Source organism: Humulus lupulus, chromosome 7 (genome assembly GCF_963169125.1).
Source record: "Humulus lupulus chromosome 7, drHumLupu1.1, whole genome shotgun sequence".
In the NCBI taxonomy this organism is placed as follows: domain Eukaryota; kingdom Viridiplantae; phylum Streptophyta; class Magnoliopsida; order Rosales; family Cannabaceae; genus Humulus; species Humulus lupulus.
Genome location: NC_084799.1, coordinates 52908142 through 52927103, shown reverse-complemented (window position 1 = coordinate 52927103; position 18962 = coordinate 52908142). Strand labels below are relative to the sequence as shown.

The window sequence follows — 18962 nt, the reverse complement described above, 5'->3', positions numbered from 1 at the left end:
GACCAAAAAGTAATTTTTCAAAACGCAGAGTCCAAATAGATAATGAGACAAAACACATGGTTCAGAAATGTATAAACCCAAATATATATATACATATATATATAAATTGATAAGGATATATAAGGAAAATATGGTTTTCTAGAATAAAATTTTTTTAAATGAGTGAATATATTGAAATACTTCTTTTCAAACAATATTTTTGATGAAGGTTGGGTCTCCCACCTCATCATTGGCATTTAGTATGATCAATCATTCTCTTGTGGTAACTCGGAACATGACAACATATAATTGACCATTGGTGAATACTTGCTTAGGGAGATGTAAGCCAACATGTTTAAGAGATTGTCCTTGACTTTTGTTGATTGTCATGGCAAAACATAGTGCCAAAGGAAGTTGTCGTCTATTAAGCTTGAATGGTCATCTTGATTCATTGGGAGACATGATAATTCTTGGAATTGTGATGTTTTGACCAATGTTTGTTCCAGTAATGATGTCGCCTCTAATGCCCCATTTACCAAGATGTTTGACAATCAATTTAGTGCCATTGCATAAGCCTTCTGTTTGATTTAGATTTCAAAGGAGCATTACAAAAGCACCTTCCTTAAGTCGCATCTCATGATTAGCGATGCCATTAAATTTCAAACCATGCAAAAATTCAACTAGATATAAAAGATCTTCATCATTTGTCTTTACACTTGCTTTGCATATACAGTTTGAGCTAAAATGTGTTCTCCCTTTACTTGGTATTATATTCATAATCATCTCATTCATTGTAAAGCGCCCTATTCTATTACTTTGTAAAAACGTCACTTATCCCATAGATAATTAGAAAAAATACTACCTAAAAGATAAACTTAGTGGGGCCTTGATAAAACATGCAAGTTTGGGCCCAATAGTTTAAAATAAAAATAAAGTATTCATATGCAATGTCTAAAGAAAATAAAAGTTTAAGTCCCACTGGTATATTTAAAAATAAAATCCACAACATAGTTTCTTTAAATCTAGACGCTTGTATTAATTGTTTATTCATTCATAAGAAACCCCCTACGCCATACACACTCAAACGTCGTGTAACGCCCTGGGTAGCCAAGACAGTTACACTGTGTGTTTATAAAGGTCCAAGACTTGCTAATCAAGTCGTTTAATTGAAAATGTGTCACTAAAACCATTATTGAACTAGGGTTAAAAGATTTTTATCATAGAAGATACATTTCATTTAAATAAACATTTCATATATGGGATCCCAAAAGAAATAGAGTTTAAATGAAAATTTACAAAATATCAGGGTTATATATAACTACAAGCCACTCTAAGGGCAAAATAGACATTTAAGGTTCTTCTGTCCCTGCCCATCCCTCGACCGTGGCGGCCGAGCAACTGACTATGTTCATTCTGCCTCTAGAACTCTCCAAATCAGGGTTGATCCAGCTTACCCTTGCCTTTACCTACACCACGTAGCACCCGTGAGCCAAGACCCAACAAGAAAACCATAACATCATATCATGATCATTATCAATAATTAAATAATTCATTAAGCATAACCATATATTCAGTAGTCCATACACATTCACACAATCAATGAAAATAATCAATAAATCTACAATCTAACATCTAGATATTCAGCATATCATATTCATCAAATTAACATCAATAACCATGTCATACAATAACCAGGGTCGACACCCTTAGGTCGCACCCTCTGTTTATCCCATTGACTCCGGTCCGCTTAAACCGAGCTCAATGAATATTAAGCTGTCCTTACCTACCAGTGGCCGAGCCGCGTCCTGTGCGCCAATATTAATTCCGACACTCTTAGGTTGTTTATTTCATGTTCACATGGCATAATATCATTATACAATGTTGCATACAAGTATAGGGAACCCTTAGTCCCAACATAGTCACACAACTGGATGTAGTTTTCTTACCTTTAATTCATAATGCTTTGGTTAAGAAAGTCGACCCTCGAGCGTGATCCCATCCCAAGCCCTAGCGAACACCTAGTCACAACCAATATAAGGGATTCCATCAATAATAAGTGAATAAAGGTTTCTGGACCAAGTTCTTGTCTTCGGGACATCGAATTCCATCAAACACGGTAGTGGAATCGATCCCGAGCACCCTAGGTTAAGTTCCCGCACCTAAAACCTTCTCAAATCCAAAAATGCCCTTAAGAGCCGTGACCCTAAGCCCTCCATGCCGTGGCCCGCCTCCAACCAGAGGCCCGACCTCCCCAAGCAGCAGACACGCACAGTGTGCCGGGAGGGCATAATTGGTTTATGTGTGATTTAAATGACTCAATGCATGATTATGTGATAAGCATGCTTATATGATTATACAGATATATGAAATGCATGTTTATGGGTATTAGTATGCATGTAGGCCCTGTTTAGCTTAAATGGGCATATTTGTAATTTTGGTCCGTTGAGGGCATAAATGTGATTATATGTTATAATTGTGGAGACCACATTATTATGTGGATATATTTGCAGCGTACGACACAAGGCGATCCTAGGGAGCCAGTTAGCGGGAAAGTCACAACGGGACCCAATACTTGACTTGGGGTGAGTCAAGGGGTATTTTGGGTATTAGATAGTTGTTTGGGTTATGGAAATAATATTTGGAGATACATTTGAAGTTAGAGAGTTTATGAGGGAATATTGGGGAAATTTACCATTTTTCCCTCGGGGACGTTTTTGATACCCCAAGCCTTGGGATTAACTTAAGTGACTTAAGCTAGATAAGATAAAAATAAGAGAAATAAGTAGAAGCTACCTAAACCGACCCTTCTCTTTCTCTCAGCTCACTCATCTCTTTCTCAAAACTCTCTCAAGCTAAACCATTGAAACCAAAGGGAAATTTTAGCTAGAAATACAAGGATTTGAGTTGGAATTTTGGGGAGTAACTCAGTAGTAATTTGGTGTATTAAATCTTCAATTGAGGTAAGCTTTTAATTATGATTTTAGCCGTTTAATTCTATAGTTCTTGGCTGATTTTTAGTGTTCTTGGATTTTTGATGTTAAAGATTCAATTGAAGTTTTGGATGAGGATTTAAGCTAGGTTCTTGTTGGGTTTTGTTGTTGGGAACATGTTAGGGTGTTTGTGATAGCTAAATTATGTCATTGGGATGGTTTTAGGTTGATTTGATTGAGGTTTGGTTGTTGGAAATGGTGATTTTTTTGGGTTTGAAGGGGTCGGGCCGCGACTCTGTTCTTGGTGTTGTGACAGTCAATATCCCGTGATTAGGGGTGTTCGTGGTGCGGTTGGTGCAGTTTTTCTCTAATTTTTTGGACCGCACCGCATATGCGGTTTGAACAATTTTCTAAACCGCAACCCGCACCGCATAGACCTCAAACTGCATAAACCGCACCACAAAAATATGGTGTGGTGCGGTGCTGTTTTGGCAGTTTATACCTATTGCCAAATAATTTAACAATTAAATATTATAATTAAGAAAGATTCATAATAAATCTTATAACCATAGAGTGTTTAACAAAATAATTAAATGTACAACAAGCTAATGAACTTTAAGCAAAACAATAAAAACATAACAAACTAATAACAAATAAAAAATGTAATATAAAAGTAAATATTATTTTAATTAAGGAGGAATATCTTTATATTGAAGTAGAATATGTGTTAGCATCCTATGAAACATTATATTTCTTTCTAGATTTTGTGTATATTATATTATACTATATAAATATTTATGCATTAACTTTAAATGTAGTAAAATTGAAAAAAAATATATAAAAAAGTTAATATATATAATGATGCGGTGCGGTGTGGTTTGAGCCGCATTTATAAAATTTAAAACCGCAAACCGCACCGCACCGCGTGGTTTGGCAAAAATACAAACCACAACCGCACAGCGAAGGGTTCTAAACCACAAATTGCGGTGCGGTGTGGTGCGGTGTGGGCGGTTTTATGAACACCCCTACTCGTGATCTGTGGGGGGAAAGACTAGGTAAAGCTATGCAATCCCACATCGCCTGGGGAAGGTCAAGTATGATGATTCTAAGATTGTGTAGGTATGAGACTACATAGTTGAAGAGGGCTTAAATGGATTGATGGGTACTACCTATGCCAACAAGATGCATCTTCTTTTCGGTAGCCCATCACTTGAGTACTCCAAAGTTAAGCGTGCTTGACCTGGAGCAATCTTATGATGGGTGACCTCCTGGAAAGTTTTCCCAGGAAGCGTGCGAGTGAGGACAAAGCACGCTAGAAAGACTCGTGTTGGATTGTAGGGTTAGTCGTCATTCGAGGAAGCAACCATAGTGACGTGGGGCGTTACACGTCGGAACTCCCCACATCACAGCGCGTGCCAGAGAGAAACCCTATTGTTTATCTGAAAATGGGAAAGTAAGGGGGTAAGCTAAAAGCCCAGTAAGAAAGTACAACAAAATCAAAGAAAAGACAAGAAAGACATATATAATATAACAGGACAGTTCATAACATCATCATACTCATATTTCATAATCATAAATGAAATCATAGTCATCCATCACATTCATACAACATAAGCATACTCTTTGTGATCATGACACCTCTATTGTCCATGTCACATCTTGAGGTAACTAGTACAACTAGGCTGGTAAAACCTCCTCTATGAGGTAAATAGGATCTTAGGTCCTTGTATAACGTCGGTGCGTCTGCCCTTTGAGTTACGTCATATCCTTAGTAACTCATTTGTTGCGTTGCGTTCAACACGCTAGCAACCTTTTCTTTTCATTCATCATACCAACACATGTAATCCAGTTCACATCAAAACAAATAAAATACATGTTGCATCATACTTGTCATAACTTATCAAGATAGAATTCTACTTTTCCATATCACTTGGTTTATCATCGAATCATAGCATCATCATTTCCATAGCATATTATTCCTTGTAACATACAATTCTTACCATTTCATAGCATGAACATAGAAATTCTATCTAGCTTCCTTACCTTAAGTCCGAGCAAAGCAAAAACGAGAATATGTCACAACGAGCCTATAATCATAACCAAATGTTCGTTTATTAGAATCAAGTAAGACTACTACGCATGCCCAACATACAACCCTACGTGTGCATGGGCCATGCACACGTGGCACTATAATTGCAAACATACAATATTTCCACATAAAATCATAAAAGAATAATGTTAATTCTACCTATTAACCCTTCATGGTTACTAAGTAAAAGTCATGTGTTTGAACAATATGCATATATTTGAACGTAAAAATGCATTTGCATGCAATATGCATACGTGGGAGCGTTATTATAATTTAATGTTTTAAAACAATAATTCCTACATGCTTATTTCTTGCCTCTTCAAACAAAATTCAACAACATAATTTATTTACCTTTAATTGTTTCTCTTAATCCCAAATTTGTTAAACAAATTTTAATACAACATATTTACTGTATAAAATAATTCATTAAGCCTTTTCTAACTTCTCTTAAAATAATAATTCTATTTATTATTTAAATAGCATAAAAAATGTGACAAAATTTGTAGCTATTTAGAATAACTAAATAAGTCTCTTGTTTCCTTTTAAAAAATAATTTTACTAATCTCTTAAAAAAAACTGCATGTTTTTAAATGTGAAAATTCATAAATAATGTGTGGAAAAATTATATTTATATATATATCATTTAAGACTTAAATTATTGGGGTGTAGGACTTATTCATCTTAAATAAAATAATCATTTTATCTTAATAACCCAAAGTTTCAACAACTAATAATTTGTTTAAAAATCACAAATGGATTTAAACCATAATATTTTCACATTTTTAAAAAAAAAAACTGCACATAGATAATAGTGTAAAAAAATACTTATTTACATTTTGAGAATATCACATTCATCATATACATTGCTTAGGGTTTAATTTATTTGATACACTAGTTTTACTTATCTCATTCAAAAGACTTTTCTTACTATTAACCAAAAATTCCAGCAACTATTTATTTAATTAAAATCACAAACTTTGATTAAAACTATATTTTCTTTCATAAAATATACAAAAAATCTGCATGTATTAATTTGATAAAAATACCATTGAAATAAGAAATAATATGCTCTTTTATTTACTTAAAATCAAATACCACTTTGAAGAATCATATATGCATTTCAAAACATTAATTTACCATTATCATCACAAATTTAAAAAAAAATAGCAGACACACTTAAAAGAAAAACCACTTTTAATCATGTTTAAACAATGCTTAGACCAAATCTTCATATACCAACTAGATACTCATTTGTAAGGGATTTAATACCAATTCCCAAACTTAACAAAATAACCTAACATGTTTTAAATGATTATATGTGACATAAAAAAAACACATGTAATGACAATCTCCCTAGGTTGAAACCTATATGAACAACAAACATAAAAATATCAATAGCTTCATTCACACGAACCCTATCATGTTCCTATTTCCCAAATAACACGACCAAGTTCATAGAAACATCAAAAGAAACATAAGCAAAACTTTACATGCATTCTCGACACATGCCTTGGCCGAAACCTACATGGGATTTATACTCTTGAATCCAAAAATTATCAACCACCTAACATGTTTCTCATCAAGCCATCATAACAACTCATGCATTCATTATACCAATAGTGAAAGACATACACCAAAGCAATTATTCATCAAGTCCAAAATAATCAAAACATTAGCTTTCATTCAAATCATGATTTTCGAAAACAACCATCAATAACAAAGCAAAATAAAACAAAATATTCTTGCCAAACACCAACCCACATTCAAACGATAACCTCACTAAGAAATAAAAAAAACCATAGATTGAGGGAGGAGTCCAATACTTCTCTTGATAGCACTCAAGAACCCAAACTATGGCCACCACCTTGCTCAAACCCTAGGGTTTTTTGAACACCACAAGAACAAGAGAAGAGAAATCAAACACTTAGAAATTAAGGAGAGGATCTAAACTTAAGAATCAACCAAACCAAGCAAAGCCATACCTATAGAGAGATTTGAACACCTCTATTTTCTTCTCCTTCTTCTTCTTCTTTCTTTCTTTTTCTTCTCCTTCACGTTCTTCTTTCTCCTTCTCTCTCTAGAACTCGCCAACCACTAGGGTTCTCACACTCCTATCCTCACCTATAATAAGTCCTCTTGACCAAACCCTAGAGCTAGGAAAAGAAAAAGGAAGTTTCCCAATTAAGACCCTATGTTCCCCTTGATTCCTTCCCCTAAATTCATCCCATTATTCCATCATAAATCAATTTTCATAAATTACAAAAATAATAAAATAAATTAATATAGGATTTAAAAGATAAACCTATCTTCCCCTTTCTCCATTCACACGCCCCATTCCTCTCCCATTCTTTAGGCACACGGACATGAGTGGCCTTTTCACATTACAATCATCAACTTTTCAACTTTCCCATTTTGATACAAATCATTGCCATTTCCCCTTTCTTATTTCTCATTTTTAATAGAATAAATAAAATGGAAAAATACATGATAATCTATTGCATGCTCACCATGCACATGCACACACACTATAGCTCATGTCCATCACCACTTACCAAGCACCATGATGCATTTAATCAAAACTCAATTACATACAAATTAAAATAAACGACTAACACTACAGGAAAACAAGCCTTTTGTCATCGATGTAGGTTTTTAAGGACGACATGTCGTCACAATAGCTCTGTATGTGTAGGGACCTACTGCGACGACATTTTGATGTCATCGCACTAGGACACTCGCAAAACTCTCTTTTAAAAAAAAAAAAAAATTGGGCCCTATTGCGACGACATGTCGTCTCTGTAGGTCTTGACCCTATAGCGACGACATGTCATCTCTGTAGGTCATTTTTCGAAATTAAATTTTTTATTTATTTATTTTCTAAATGAATTATAAATCTAACTGAATCATATCATATTAAAACATACTTAATAACTTAATAACTTAATATTTTCAACACTCATAAATAGTTAGAAAAATATATAAATTAATTTCTAACATCAAACAAAGTAAACCATATATACCAACACATATAAATCCAAATAAATTTTTAAAACTATCATTCAAATACATAGTACATACCAACACATATATAAATCCACACTTATTTGAAAATAAAACAAACACATTAAACCAACATATATTCAATATCAATCATATAACACACACATATGTATAACCTAACATATAAATTACAATCCAATCAACAATAAAAACAAAGTACACTATCTATGCTAAATATATATAAATTCATAAACAAGTAAAATAGTTATGTAGAAAAGAGAAAATACCTTAATAACATTAACAATTTCATGATTCTTTCTAGCATATGAAGGCATTAAATCTATTGACATCAAGCTTGGAGCAACACAAGTAAAATATCATTAAGTAACATAAATATACTATTATACATAGATAAAATAAAATAAATAATAAACATATGAAAAATATTTCCAATTAACAAATCACATTTATAATAAATTTATAAAATTTTCTAAACCCTAAAACTAACAATACAATTTTACACAATCAAACACACACATGCAATTTGTTTTTTTGTTTAAAAAAAGGATTAAAATTATCAACATGCATACACTACTACAAAATACACTTTACAGGACACTTTTTTAGGACACGCACCTAAATGCAAGTCCTTAAAAATATTTATGGAGTTTTTAGGACACTCATTGAGAGTCCTGAAAAAACACAATTTAGGACTCGCAATAAGTGTCCTAAAAGAATATGCGAGTCCTAAAAAAATCCGGCTTATAAAAATAAGTGTTTTACTTAATAATTTTTAGGACTTGCTTTGGGGGTCCTTAATACTCTTTTAGGACTCGTAATGAGTGTCCTAAAAAAATATGCGAGTCCTAAAAAAATCTAGGCTAAAAAATAAGTGTTTTACTTAAAAACTGATGCGTGTCCTAAAAGGTTTATTTTGTTTTTTTAATATACACCTCTTAGATTTTCTTTTATTTCTAAATTTTTAATATTATATTAACTTTTTATTTATAATAATTTATATATTAAAATTTAATTTAATTATGATATAATGAATAATTTGCTTAAATTTTATTTATTTAACATATTTATGATAAAATTAATTAAAAAGAGTTATTTTATTGATTGGTTAAATATTGTAAAATAATTTTAAAATTTCACTAATAATATTGATGTTTTTATTTTTTAAAATCCATGTTGAAAATATTTAAAAAAAAAAAGCAATAGTTCACATTAAATCAAATTTTGTTTAATTAAATAAGAAAAGGGAGATAAAAAATACTAAATCCCTAAATGAATCTCAAAAATCCCCTTCTCTGTCCTCTTTCTTCCCAGTCGATACCACTCTTTCTTTTCCTCTCTCGCATTTCAGTCGGCCAGACCAGATAAGCCATCTCCGCCCACCACCCAATGACACGCACCCCACCACGAGCTTCCTTGGCCCCCGAAACCCCCAACCGATGAAGCTCGCCTCCCCACTCGCCGGCCTCCGTCGCGATTGGCTCCCCGAAGTTCCGTCGCCGCTGTGAGTTTGGAGGATTGTTCTGGCCTCCACCGTGGATGATGAAGGCTCCTGCTGGCGACGATGATGGGGAAGGCGACGGCGAAGGCTCCTGAGCTGGTGAAGTTCTCAAGCGTGGGTGGTGTTGCCATTCTCTTCAAGGTAAATTTGTATTAATTGACACTTATGTTAATACCATCTCCTATTAATATTAAGCTTCATATGATTTGGGCAGCTATAAATTAATCTAATCGGATGGTGTGTGTAGAGAGTTGATTTGTTTGACTTATCATATCCACGTAAACCACAATTTTGACAGAGTGTTCAGATTTTACAAAATCAGTCATCAGATCAAGTTTGTAAATTTGACCAAACTTCATAGTAAGTGCGGAAATACTGCTAGAAAGCTGATTTGTTTAATAGTGGCATCTTTAAAATTTATTTATGGTTTAATCAGATTGATTTGAAGAAATTGAATCATCATATTGATGAAGAAGAATAACTTGGAATGCATCTTTAACTTTCTCATATAAATTTTCGCAAGTTCAATTAAACTTAGAAATCTATTATCCCAAAATAAAAACTTTAACATGTTTTAGCCTATTTAGAAATGAAAATATTTCAGCGTGTATAGGGACAGTTTTCAGAGGTCAGATGATTTGTAAATTATTTGCTTGTTTCTTAGTGGCATTACGAGTTCCAATTTAACTGTTTTTCTTATGCAATTTGATCAGATGTGTCCTGCTTCCAAGGATTGTTCTTTTGTCCAGAAGCATGTTCTTTGTTGCTTCATAACTTTTGCATATATCATATTAGTCCTCCCGGCCATGAGGTTTGTTACTCAATAACTTGACTAATTCTTTTTCTTTTTTGTTTCCATACATGCTTCTTGTAACGCCCTGGTTACCCCAGAACAGTTACGGTGAACAGTGAACCAGAAATTTGACTCGCTACCCGAGTCCTTTGGTTAAAAACGTGATCTAGGTACTAATAACAGGTTAAGGTGAAAAACCAATAAAAAGGAAAGGGTACGTTTCATTAAGTAAACAAACTGCTCATGAGCCTTTTAAAATGTTTACAAGTAGTTTGTATTACAAAAGAGTCGCTATAGTTCCAAATGTACAATCCCCGCCGGCCTAAGCGGCAAAAATAGGGTAAACCCCTAGTCCCTCTGAGAACTCCTTGACCGTGGCAGCCAAGCGGCCCTGTACGTACATCACATCGCCCAAGCTCTCCACTCAAGGCTGGTCAAGCTTTTCCTTTCCTTTACCTGCACCACATAGCACCCATGAGCCAAGGCCCAACAAGAAAACATAATAAAACATGATATAATATCAACAACGATCATAATAACCATTCAGGACTATCAGTCCAACAAATAGGTGACAATAGCCAAAAGTCACAATAATGAGCATCGCTCCCTCTAGCCATGTGACGATAGGGTCACCAGGGCTTAACTGATAGGTGATCTCTTTCATAAGCTTGCTCAGGACAGGTGCATGGTGATTGGTCACCAACATAACCTTCCTCACGACTCTAGGGTCGAAACTATGGACAACGTCCCTTAGCCACGTGACAAACGGTCACCGGGGTCATATACCTTGGCTATAGTCATCTGGTCGTAGACCAGGCAAGCGCTTATAAGTTCTTCGACCTTAGGTTCGGTCCCACATTAATGCTATAGAGCCATTCAATGCGTGATCATCGACTCTAGAGTCGGTCCCTGACTAGTCAGTGTCTCAAACAGGTAATCAGTGTTCAATAGCATTTAATATGCAGTCCATGTCCACATATATCAACCAGCATGCTTCAAATATCAAATCATACATGCCATATATCTATACAGGGTGCAACTGTACTCATACACTGTTTTCTTACCTCTGGTTCGAGTGAGAATGGTTATACAAACGACCCCTGAGAACGATCAACCTTTAAATTCCTTGACGGTCACCTGGTCATAACCAAATTATAGAATTTATCAATAAAAATGATAACCGAGGGTTCCCAAACCAAATCCCAGCCCCCGAGACCTCAAATATTACCCAACCGGGTACTAGGTTCAACCCCGAGGCCTATGGTTTAAATCCCCAAGCTAAAAACCACATTTTAGCAAAATTGACCTTAAGGGCCGCGACCCTCCCTTGATGCGCCGCGGCGCGCCCTTCAGATAGAAGGGCTCCCTCCTGACAGACACCAAGGGCCGCGGCGCTCCCCTGCTGTGCCGCGGCGCTCAGCCCAGAACGGCTAAGTCGGCCACACACGAACCAAAATTTTAACCCTGCGTTTTCCCTCTCAAACCAGCCCCTCAAAACACCTCTAAACCCCCTCCAAACATATAATTAAACCCCCAAATAACACCCTTAACTCACTTACATCAAACCCCAATCAAACTAACACTAAAACATCCCTTTGATTCACACTTTCCACATCAAAACTCTAAGTCTGAAACTAACAATCAAAACAGAGCATAACTTGAGTTCAATGATCAAAACTTACCTTAAAACCTGTTTTGAACTTCCCACACAAGGAGAACCAAGTCTACTAACTCAGCCTTGAAGTTCCTTAGCTTGATATCCCACCTTGAACTCAAAACACCAAGGAAAACAATGGAGGAAGTGGTGTGTACGGGAAGAGAAGATAGAGCCTCTGTTCTTACCCTGTTTATTCTACAGCCTTCTAAGTCACTTAAGTCATATATATCCTTCCAAAAAGACCAAAATACCCCTTGTGTCATCTTAAGCCTCTAAAGCCACCCCAAGGGCAAAATTGGTACTTCCCGCTTAACCCGTTAATTACCAATTCCCACTAATCTCAATATCCTCAAACACCAATAGTTCATATCCCGTTACCCTAAAATCCCTGGTAACGCTATAACCACCAATATCACCCCGAGACTTACCCCGAGCCCCGAGCTCAAACCTGTTATGACCAAACCGATAAATTATGTTTTAAGATCGTCTCATGTCGGAATACTCGAACCAATCCACATTATAATGTGGTCTCACAATATATCATTATCATACAAACAAGTATTCAATTATACCCTCAACAGGCCAAATTACCATAATACCCCTGTAAGCAAATGTGGACTCACATGCATGCATTTAACATCATATTATAATATAATTCTCATAAACATGCATAAACACATTTAATGGCATGATTAAACAGTTATGGCCCTCCCGGCCTACTAATCCAGCCATTAACCATAATAGAGAATCTGGGGCATTACACTTCTGCTCTTGTTATGTCTTTTTTTTTTTTTTTAAAGTTGTAATTCACATCGTTTCTTATCTTGTACTTTCTTCAAGAACTATTTCAGTTGGGAGCTGAAACAATTAGTTTTGATGATCCTTTGCTTTCTGCTGATGACTTGGTGGATCCGATCGCCGATGTTCTTAATTATTTTGGGTAAGGGATTCTTTCTATTTTTCATATTAAGTTTTAATACAACATGAGAACACAACAAGAGGCAGAAGGAGGTCTTTATTGTAATGCCCCGAATTCTTCGATGAGTTTAGCGGCATGAATAGTAGGCCGGGAGGGCCATACTTGCTTAATTATGTTATTAACTGATTAAATGCATGTATATGTTGATTATATTATGATATGATGTGAAATGCATGCATATGAGTCCATATTTACAATTACAGGGGTATGATGATAATTTGGCCCGTTGAGGGTAATTTGTGTATTTGGGTGCATAACTTGATTTGTGAATGAGATTCCATTGTTATGGAGATATATTCGAGCTATTTGACATGAGACGGTTATTTTTAGTGGATTAGCAGTTTTACCATAATGGGGTCAATTTTGGGGTAATAGAAATGTTCATTTGATGATAAATTGGGAATATTTGAGATCAGGGTGAAATTTTGGAGGTTTTGACTATAATGTCCCCGGGGGTGTTTTCGGGACCCCGAGCATTAGGTTTTATTTGAGGTTACTTAAGGTTGAAGTAGCTTATCAGATAGAATATACGATAAGAAAACCTTCCGTTCTCCCTTTTCAAAGTTCGTTTTACCGTTTAAGCCTTTTTGACGAAATCTTGAGTTCTAGGAGTCGGAATCGAGTGAGGATCGAGGCATAGCGATCCTAGGGAAGATTAGAAGATTCTTAACCGAAGGATTTGACGGAAAACAACCCAATTGAAGGTAATTGAAGTTTAAGTTTTGAGTTTTTTCCGAGTTTCTAAGCTTTGAGTTGATTTTGTGAATTGTTGAGTTTTCGGTTCGTTCGAGCCTTGGGTTCTGAGGGTTTTGATGCATGGGGAAGCTTGGGAACTTTGTCTTGATGATTGGGGAATGTTTAGGGATGATTTTGGAGGCTTTGGAGTGTTAGAAACGCGGTTGGGAATGGCCCAGGGTGGAGTGCCGCGGCCCTGTTCTTGAGGCGCCGCGGCCCTTCTTTGAAGAAGCAGGTGGAGGCCTTGTGCCTGCTGGGAGCCGCGGCCCTTGATGAAGGGCGCCGCAGCCCTAGCCACTGGGAACCCTGGGGGCCGCGGCCCAAGGTGCTAGGGCCGCAGCCCTTGTCCTGTTTTCGCCCCGTTTGCTCGTTTTGACCCCGGAAACCTAGTTTTAGGCCTCGGGAGTGTCCTTGCTACTTGGATTAGTTTGGCTTGATCTCTTGGAGGTTAGATTATGGTTTGAGACCCTTGATTATCTTGATTATTAATGGTATCCCAAATGTGTTGTGATTAGGTAACCGCTAAAGGACTAAAAGCCAAACCGTTCTCAAAGGTTGTTCTTTTGCTCATTCTAGCTCGAATCAAAGGTAAGAAAACTACACCCCAAAGTGTGACATGCATGAATATTTGTGAGGCATGTTGATTGTATAAATATGGACATGGATTGAATACAGAATCGACAAAAGTGTTAGTATCAGCTGTGAGGCTGTGACTTACTTGTCAGGCTCGGCAGTGTTACTGGACACAGGTCAGGAAGCGCTGACTTACTTGTCAGAACGGCCTTAGCGTGAATCACGCAAGCCATCAGAGATTAGATCTAATCGACTACTAGCATTGAATGACTCAAGGAGCATTAATGCCTGACCGACCCTGAGGGTCGATGAACAAACAGAGCTTGGAGGCTAGTGGCTTACCTAGCAGCCACTCTCCTACTAGAAAAGAGAGCTTGAAGGCTAGTGGCTAACCCATCAGCCACTCTTCCGCTACAAAACAGAGCTTGGAGGCTAGTGGCTTACCTAGCAGCCAATCTCCCGCTAGAAAAGAGAGCCTGAAGGCTAGTGGCTAACCCATCAGCCACTCTTCCGCTACAAAACAGAGCTTGGAGGCTGGTGGCTTACCTAGCAGCCACTCTCCCGCTAGAAAAGAGAGCTTGGAGGCTAGTGGCTTACTTAACAGTCACTCTCCCGCTAAAATCATGTGTTATTCATTTGTTTGAAAGCTTTATGCCCAGTGTGATTATAATGATAATCATTTGATAATGTTTATGAGAAATGTTATGTTTTCTTGCTGGGCTTTGGCTCATGGGTGCTATGTGGTGCAGGTAAAGGGAATGAAAAGCTCACCTAGCCTTGAGTGTAGAGCTGATGTGGTGATGTGTACATATGCGGTCGCTTGACCACCACGGCCAAGGTGTTCTCAGAGGAACTAGGGGGTTTACCCTATTTTTGCCGCTTAGGTCGGCGGGATTGTAAATTTCAAACACTAGTGACCATTTTGTACTGAGAACCTCTTGTAAATGTTTTGTTTAGCTCTGCAGAGCAGTTTGTAATAAAATCTCCATTTCCTTTTTATTGGTTTTATACCTTAACCTGTTAATTACACTTAGAGCACGTTTTTGACCAAAGGACTCAGGCAATGAGTCAAATTTCTGGTCCACCGTTCACCATAACTGTTCTGGGGTAGCCAGGGCGTTACATTTATGTTGATAGTTTTTATGTAGGATTTTATTTTGGTAATTATTTGTTTTCTGATATTGATGTAAATAGATAGACCATAGGCTTAAAATTTAAATTTTGAAACTGTTGTTTCTCTAATGATTTTTTTTACTATTTATATAATTATCTTTTGGAATATTACTAATAAATAAGTTAAGAAAATGAGACAAGGAAGAGCAATCTAATATCTCTCTCTCTATACAGACTTGGAGCTGTGATGTGTATGGGTATTTGTTTATCTTTTCCTTTCTTTTTGTTTTGGTTTTGTCAGTGTATTCTTATTCTGAAAAAAAAATTCCTAAATTTTGATGTTTTAGTGTAACAGAAGCTTGTTAGAGTTGGACCAAAATTGGATATTATTTATAGAATTTTTTTTAATGGGTTTATTTTCATTTTTGACTGACACCCTTTTAACCTTGACAACTTTTGAGACTTACTATATAACAAAATCAGGTCTTCATTATTCGTTTTGATTGAAGCTTTCTTCTGCAAGGCTTTTCTTTTCAACCATGTTTTTATTAAATATCAAATGTTTGATATTAGTAAGAAAAAAGAAAGAAAGAAAGAAAGAAAAAATAACACACAAACACAACTGTCGGTAGCATTCGAAGAGCTAAAGATGGCATCTCATCTTCTCTCGTTGTCCCTATCGTAAAGCTTGGTTTTGCTGTCTGAATTTACATCACTATTTTAATTTTATGATAATATGTCATCAAACTTTTTAATATTGATTTATTTTATTTTTAAATTTTGAGTTTATACAAACATCTCTTTTTATACCTAGTCAGGATTTCAAAAAGAAAATGATACCCTCATTTCAATTGTTTAAATTGTTTCTTCTTACTTTTTTCTTTCTTTCTACTCTCGCTCACATCCCTTCAAAAAGACTAGTAACAAAAATTTAGATAAAATTGGAGTTTATTGTTAATTAAAATTGACTTGATAGTATTATATGGCTCTGTTTGTGATTATCAAACATGGAAAGTCCAAATCTAATATTAAAACAAATTAGAAAGATTCAAAATATTATTTTTTAAATGTAGACGCAATAAATCCCATAATATTATATACATTCATTCACATCCAAGTAAAGAAATGAAAATGATGATAATAATTGGTTCACCTAGCTAGTCTCTACCACTACATTAAGTTCTAACAGTATTGAAGAAGTATTATGCTCATCTTCAAGGTTACCTGTTCAAACCTTTTTTCTTCTCTTCATAGGTACTCGTATGTGCAATCAAGAAAGTGATTTCATGAGCTTCCCAAAACGTAAAAACCATAAAAAGATATATATTCATTTACTAGTTGTATAGATAGTTTCTCTTAGTAAATATTTCTTAAAGAAATGATGTTATTAGAATAAATATTCTCACAAAAGTATTAATATTGTAGTAGTGTATAGTGAATGAGTTTTATTTGAGAATATATGTTAGAAATCTTATTATTTGCTTGATATTGCAAAGAACAAAATGTATACAATTTCATGGGCAGATATGATTTTTATAATATGATTTAGTGGCCTATTTAGCAAGTTTTCTAGCATGTGGATTTTCATGGACTGCTGCATCACATTTTTTCCTTTGTTATTTCCTATAATCTTAACATTTGACCATCTAATTAACAATTAAGTTGATTATAGAATTTTAAATAACATGACTTAGGGTAATAACATGATATGGAACATACATCTAACTTTTTTATTTTTTATAATGTTGATAATAATGTTTAGGTTAATATTTTGACTGGTCTTGAAGCATTGGATCGGTAGCTAATTGCAAGAGGTATGTTGTATTTAATTTTTTTTAATTTTCAATATTTTACAATCTTGAATGATAATTGTACTACTTTAGTGGAGTTTGAATATGTTAGATATTCATTCGTAGTGAAGTAGGTTCTGAGAATTCTGTGTGCTGCGGTGATAACGGAAGATTGAGAACTTGCATGTCTTAGTGAAGTAGGTTATGAGAATTTTGTGTGCTGCGGTGATATATGGATGAAAACCTGTGTGTTGTTTGATTTGATTGACATGTTGGTGTTGAATGTGACAGATGGCTAGGCTAGTAAATTAGGGGATATGTTGTCCGATTTTCTATAGATGGTGACATGTTGGCTTTTCTCTTTTTCTTCTATTTTCAGTGCAAGATGTGTATTTTACTATGTTTTAATTTTCATGTAATATGCTTTTTTTATAACTTATTTTTTTGTTAAATTTTCATGTAGTATATTTCTGTTAATTGATGTTGTGCTTTGCTTAGATTATGTTGTGTGATTATATCATTATAGCAATTTATGATATTCTACAATTTTCTTGCATAGCACATGTTTGATGAAAGTCCCAAGTTTTATCCTATAATCTTAATATTAGGCTCCAAAATCTAAAGGTTTGAGACACCTTTGAGCATATTTGGGCCAAGCCGGATATTTTTGCGCCTAACAGTATCTACTTCTAGTCTTCCACTTATACAAAGCCTTAAGCTCTTCTTTTTTATCCATTGTTTCCTCATGCAAGCCCAAGGCCTTTCTTTGTCTCTTGTAAACACCAATTTTTTATTTAAATTGTTTTTAGCAAATTTATGATCATGAGTATCATCTAGAATGTGTTCAAGAGAGTCTATGAGTTTTAGTTAGCCTCTCGTGGTTGCTTAACTAACTTTGTTACAACAGCCATGTGATGGGTTGTTATTTCCGTTTTGGTTTCTTGAGATTTATATAGTCTCTTGTGCACTAATGAGAACTAACTTTTTCTATCTTTTCTTTGCTTTTCTCTTGTGCACTAATGAGCTTTATACGTACATATATATATTAATTTAAAAATTAATTCTTTTGTAGAAAATATTATATATAAATATATAATTGACCTCAATGTATCAGGTCTTCTTCAATTTGTGTTTCGTGCTAATTACAATATAGAACTAGAAGCAAGTTTTTTTATTCATGCAAGTAAATTATCTTTTCTCCAATCTACATGATTTGGTGATCTTCAATATGTATGGGCTTTCAACTATTTAATTGCTTATGCAATATTTTTTTATTATGACTGGGAAAAATTTATCATGAAATAATTTATTATGTAGTATCAAAAGAAACTCGTTTCTTTAGTTTTGTTTTGTACTATTGGATCTAATTGTTTGGTTTCAAAAACAACATCTTGATTGCTTTATCATAACAAAAGGGTAATGTCATAAATAATGTCTTCTACTTATATGACTGAATAGCTTCTTTTAACTTCTTTTTTTATCACAATTTATTGTTTTTGGTTTGATTTTATTGAGCTTCTGTTTAGTATATACAACCTTATATGCTCATTTTCAAGCTTCTTAACAAATCTGAAAATGTATTCAAAGTTTCCAATGTTTGTGTTGCCAATGAGGCACATGTAAACTTTGTGCAATAAAGAATGACATCTTTACTGATGGAAATTGAATCTCTATTTTATTTGTCTTTCTTTTACTTTTGAAGATAAATTTACACAAGAGAGTGTTGTTGAATAACTAATAGGCTAGTAAATTTGTCATGGTTTCATTTCATTGTGAAAATATTGTTGGATATCTCAATCTATCCT

The 18962-nt window shown here is 34.9% G+C and overlaps 2 long non-coding RNA genes across 2 annotated transcripts; one reads left to right on the top strand and one right to left on the bottom strand.

Annotated features, from left to right (window-relative positions):
• Positions 1-1240: 1240 nt before the first annotated feature.
• LOC133789604 (uncharacterized) lies at positions 1241-7093 on the bottom strand. The gene is made up of 6 exons (XR_009873630.1): positions 6981-7093; positions 6822-6874; positions 4953-4996; positions 4079-4348; positions 1926-1997; positions 1241-1445 (listed from the first exon to the last, which is right to left on the bottom strand). It is a non-coding gene; the product is annotated as an uncharacterized LOC133789604 (long non-coding RNA).
• A 2209-nt stretch (positions 7094-9302) lies between these two features.
• On the top strand, positions 9303-18322 carry LOC133789603 (uncharacterized). The gene is made up of 4 exons (XR_009873629.1): positions 9303-9877; positions 10231-10328; positions 12819-12907; positions 17130-18322. It is a non-coding gene; the product is annotated as an uncharacterized LOC133789603 (long non-coding RNA).
• The last annotated feature ends 640 nt before the right edge of the window (positions 18323-18962 follow it).